The sequence below is a fragment of the Perca fluviatilis genome, chromosome 5, assembly GCF_010015445.1.
Source record: "Perca fluviatilis chromosome 5, GENO_Pfluv_1.0, whole genome shotgun sequence".
Classification (NCBI taxonomy): domain Eukaryota; kingdom Metazoa; phylum Chordata; class Actinopteri; order Perciformes; family Percidae; genus Perca; species Perca fluviatilis.
The window spans coordinates 37,941,156-37,946,499 of record NC_053116.1 but is presented as its reverse complement, the minus strand read 5'-3'; the positions used below and the strand labels follow the sequence as shown (position 1 = coordinate 37,946,499).

At 41.3% G+C, this 5,344-nt stretch overlaps 1 protein-coding gene across 1 annotated transcript in view; it reads right to left on the bottom strand.

Moving 5' to 3' along the window:
• Nucleotides 1–4,529: 4,529 nt before the first annotated feature.
• plxnb3 (plexin B3) overlaps nucleotides 4,530–5,344 on the bottom strand; it is a 197,987-nt gene continuing 197,172 nt past the window's right edge. The window contains 1 exon segment of the mRNA XM_039800788.1: nucleotides 4,530–5,344. This exon segment is cut by the window's right edge and continues 342 nt beyond it. The gene's annotated coding sequence lies outside the window, so the exon portion shown is untranslated.

Here is a 5,344-nt window from a genome sequence, read left to right as displayed (position 1 = left end):
AAGTATCCTGTCCCACAGAGTTGCACATGAAGACTAAATAAAAAAACTCTGGCGGAGACATCCAGATCCACATCGGGCCGAGTCTTCACTTTTGTGACGATTCCACACAGAGAAAAATACACCAAACAAGCTAAAACAACAGACTGCTGCCATGGAGACACAGCTGATATATCTCGAGGCTGAATCCAAACCTACAACCTCTGGACCTGCAGACTCTGAGATGGTTCCTGGTTACTTCACAGGGAAACAGAGAAAGAGGGATATGTACAATCAAACTTTAACACCGATAATATCTTCAGATCGAACCTTCGCTTCACGTGTCCAAACTATTTTGGGTCTTAGGTCTGATAACGACTACTGCTTTCTTTTACTGTACATCAGGGGTGTCAAACTCAGTTTCCCAGAGGGCCACGCTGGAAAAAGAGAATCACACCAAGGGCCAGACATGGAGAGTTTATTGACGTGCTTTTTGTTACCGCATGTCACTTTTTATTTTAACATTTTGGGAGCTTTTTTCATCATTTTTTGTTATTTTCGTTCCAACTTTTTTGTGGCTTTCTCAGACATTTGTCACCTTTTGGTACATTTTTTGCTTTTTCCGACATTTTTGTTGACATGAAGCCCTACGAAAGTCATCAAAAGAGTTCCTTAGCCATCAGAGAATTTAGCAAATCAAGCAAAACAATGATTTTTTTTTTTTTTTAACAACAACCAGTTTCTCAGCTTGAATATTAAAACTCTCTCTCTGTTTCTTCTGGGGGGAATTTCTGATTCTCAGAGTCGGCAAATCTGCCAAATTCTGCTTTGAATGTCACGTAATTGCAGTTTAAAAACACACTTTCCTGTGTTTTTGGTTTGGGGCACAACTAGGCGGGCCGAAATGTTATTGTGAACCCAAACATATATACCGGATCTAAATCTGCAAGGGGCCGGATTTGGCCCACGGGCCATGAGTTTGACACATGTGCTGTACACCACTAGGCCTACAGTACGTATAAAGTCCGAGAGTCTGAAAGGGGGGAGGTTCAGATATTTGGATTCAGCCTGTATGACAATATTGATATCAGAGCTAAAAGATATAATAAAAGTAGCTCAAACTAAGTGATATAGTAGCTATTGTAGCAACAGCTAGCTTAAAAACAGTATCTTAATAAAGGGCGACACACACTTCTGGCATCTTGAAAGCACGTGAACCCAGCGGTGTAGTCTACATGATAAGCAGGTATATGCAGTATACCCATTTAGAAAGCTCCAGGATTTCCATATATCCCACTTAAAAATGCCCAATAACACGCAACAACATACTTTCCATTATATTTTTGATATATTTTGAATTGTCATCTGTGTTTTTCTTCGTCACATTGGCTAAATAAAGGTATTTCTACCGCAAATTGGTGCAAAAAAGTGTATCAGAATACAGGAAATGAAGTCGTTGATGCTCAAAACTTCCTTGGGGGAGGACACCCAGACCCCCCACTATGATATGCCCCCCCCCCCTAAATGCAGATTCTGGCCAATATACAGTACAGTTATACCCACTACAATACATTAGACTACACCACTGCCTGAAGCCTTTGTTTTCAGACGTGCTATGGGTGTCAGGTAACGTGACGCTGTATGTTGCGCTCAACGCCAACATGCATGATGGCTGTTTGTGTGTTTGCACAGAGATATTACACACTCTGCACGACAACATTAGGCGTTTTCGGACCAAACGGTTCTGGGGACTCCCTGAGACGAACTGTCAACTGGAAAAGCTCCCCTGAGAGCTACGTACACCGTCAGGGGCTGTTAACCCTCCTGTTGTCCTCGGGTCAAATCAATGGTTTGACCTCGGGTCAAACCATTTTCAAAAAGTTTCTAAATCAGAAATTTGTGTTTTCTTTCAACCAAATTGTCCAAAAAACATAACGTGGATGGTTCCATACAACCATTACTCTTTACAAGTAAAATAAATGATCAGTTCACTACTTTCACTGAATTTGGGTGTGTTATTCAATTTTATAGCGTTTGAAAAAAATAATTAAATCAAAGAACGTGGGAAAAAGTGATGAAAAATGTTGGAAAAAAACCCCAACAAAAACGTCAAACAAAGTGCAGATAAATCGACAAAAACATCAACATTAACATCGAAAATTTTTGACAAAAAAAACATCGGAAAAAACATGACAAATGTTTTTGAAAAAAGTGACAAAAACGTCACCAAAAAAAGTTTTAATTTGAAATTTTGACCCGAAAAAAAAAAAGGAAAAGTTGCATGGTCGATGGGAAGACAACACAAGGGTTAAAAATAAGTTTGCCCATACGTCATTGCAGCCAAAGACCGACCGTAGCGGACTAAAGCGTCACTTTCGACCGTGAGAAATCACCAATAAAGGCTTCTTCCCCAAAAACTACACAACTGGACATGTTCCAGAAGCAATGTGATCCAATGTTAGGGAGAAATGAACAATATTGGCAACCAAGATTACAGGTTTCCCTGACGTTAGCATGTAGCTAACGTTAGATATAGCTAACGTTAGATATAGCTACAAATAGTCCCTCAAAGTTTGTTTTCTAAGAACTATGTTCGTTCCTATTTCTTGCGGAGCGGACACAATAAAAAAGGGGAATTCTTAAAAATACGGAAAAGTTTCTTTGATCCAAAAACGCCTAATCATCGCTGTTTAGGCTACACAAGGTCAAACAAAGAGCTAGCTAAACCATATAGTCGCTACAAACAGTGCATTACAAACTCCTAGCATTTCCAACTTTGGAAACAATCTCAACTCAATCTAGTACGACTTGTTGTGATGAGATCGTGTTTGTCAACCTAGCGTGATGCTATGCTAGTTGTATATCCATTACTAGTATTTGTACATGATGACTCCGTTGTTGTTTTTCGAAAAACAGTTAAACATTAAAATGAATTTATCGTCCCATGATGCACTGGGACACATGCTGAATAAAGGCTGCTGTAAGAGAGGTCAGACAGCGCCACCTAGCTGCAAGAGTGAAGGCACAGCTGGGATAAATAGGTATAAATAGGACTTACAGTATGTACATGTAATAAGTTAGTAACTAGCTAACGCACACGCACACACACACACACGCACACACACACACACTTTAAACTCCTCCCCCAGATTTCAGATTGTTTTTATCGTCTGTCAACTTCAAGGTTTTAGTTCAACTTTATTTTCAGTGTGATTTTAGTTTCTGTTCTCCAGCGTTTCTACATGTTAGTAAAGTTCATTTTATTTCTTTCTCGCATAAAAAAAAAAAAAGTGCAGATTCCTTCATCTACTGTTGGAGAAGCTAGCCAGCACACAGGCTACATCACTAGCTATGCGTCCCCTTCCTCTGTTGGCGTTCTAACCTCCGGCTGATTTGTGAGGACTATGGTTAACTGCTCCTCAGATCTCTGCAGGGTAAATCCAGACAGCTAGCTAGACTATCTGTCCAATCGGAGCTTTCTGTCGCACGACTAAAACAACCTTTGAACGAGCACATGTTCCACCAAAACAAGTTCCTTCCAGAGGTTATTTAGCAGAGGCACCGTCACTGCCCGATGTGAGTCGAGCTCAGGTTTGAGTCGCGCATGCATCACTTTGCGACAAGTAGTCTCCAAGATTCTAACGGCGTATTGAGCTAACGTTAGCAATCAAACAATCATAGATAGTTGAAATGTTTTTGAAATGACTGCTAGCTGTTAGCTACAAGTTAGCAATTAAACACAACAGAGGCTGTCACTTGAATGGCGTTGTGAGCTAACGTTAGCAATCTAACAATCATAGATAGCTACAACGTTTTTGAAATGATTTCCATCTTCTGTTATTGTTTGTAAAGAGAAAAGTTTATTATTTTATGGATTTCACAAATTTCAGTATGACACGTTATGCCGTAAACCGTTTAAATCTGAGCATGCCCGACTCACATCGGGCTGTGACATCACCGTTGCTCCTTAGCGCCGCCCAAGACGATTGTGATTGGTTTAAAGAAATGCCAATAAACCAGAGCACGTTTCTCTCCCGTCTCCACACACTATAGCAACCAAACTGTTAAATCTATCATTACATGTCATTAAGTGTGGTCTGTTAAGATTCGAAACATCTTTTTCTATGGGCAAGGCATAAAGCAGCGAGCATCACTAAGCTAACGGTCCTTTATCCTAGCCTCGTGAGACCGTCCTGATCTCGCGAGCTCCAGTTTCCCACTCGCAGATCAGTCTGGCATCTTGAGATGGAGAAAATCTGGAGCCGTTCGCCAAACGACCGACCAATCAGCGTTGGTTTTGAGGCGGGTTTAGGTGTTTTGACGCAACGTGGCGGCTTCCACGGATGAGACGAGCGTAGCTGTCGCAGCAAGTTTTATCCGAATTACAAAGCATTCCTTCACTGAAAGAAGAGCTTTTCTCGAGGAAAAGATGTTTTTGCTCTTCTCCCGACTGGTTTCGGCAAGAGTTTGATCTGATTGGTTGATTTGGCCTGTCTATCACCAACATATAGGTGCTGATAGACAGATGGTTTATCCAATCAGCTAACCAGGACTTTCGCCCCTTCCCAAAAGTTCTCCAACGGAAAGTTCCCAGATGGATATGCCGAGCAAATGCGAAGCGATCCAATCTGGCGGAGTCAGGTTACCTTCGTCCTTCTTCGAAGCCACGATTCTGCTACGTGCTAATTGGCTAATAAACAAAAACTCAGCAAGTCGAAATGTACACTGGCATTTAATGCAAACCTGAGAACCCCGATGAGTCAATCTGGACTCAACCTGGAACTGAGGAAGACTGGAAAGACATGAGAACCGGTGCAGGTCCTGAAGTTACCTGATGAGAATATTTAGTTAGAGCTTGGAGACGTCAGAAACTGGAGTCGCACTGAAAATGTGATTTTAAAAAACCACTCCCTGATTCTGTTATTGCGTTCGGTAAAACTCCCTAAATGTTGGGATGTTAAAAGCTTCATAATCGTGCTGGTTTTCAGTAGTAAAAGCTAAAAAATATTGTTCAGCAATACTGTCGGTAAAAAACATCCAGCATGTCTGAGATCAGCAGGACAACACATCGATAACTAGTGATCAGTATAGAGACTATTCAAATTGTGCTTTCTGTCTCCGCACAGACAGCAGAACAGCAGGGAACTCTGGGAAACGTATGCAAGGCAGCAGGTGACAGTGATGTTCTCTGATCTGATTGGTTAGATTGTCATTTTCAACCAAAGCATTTTTTTTTGTCTCCAGGGAGTAAAGGAATCGAAAGAACTGGCATCGCCTGAGTCTGACTATAAAAACCTCATATATCCCCGACACACACACACACACACACACACACACACACACACACACACACACACACACACACACA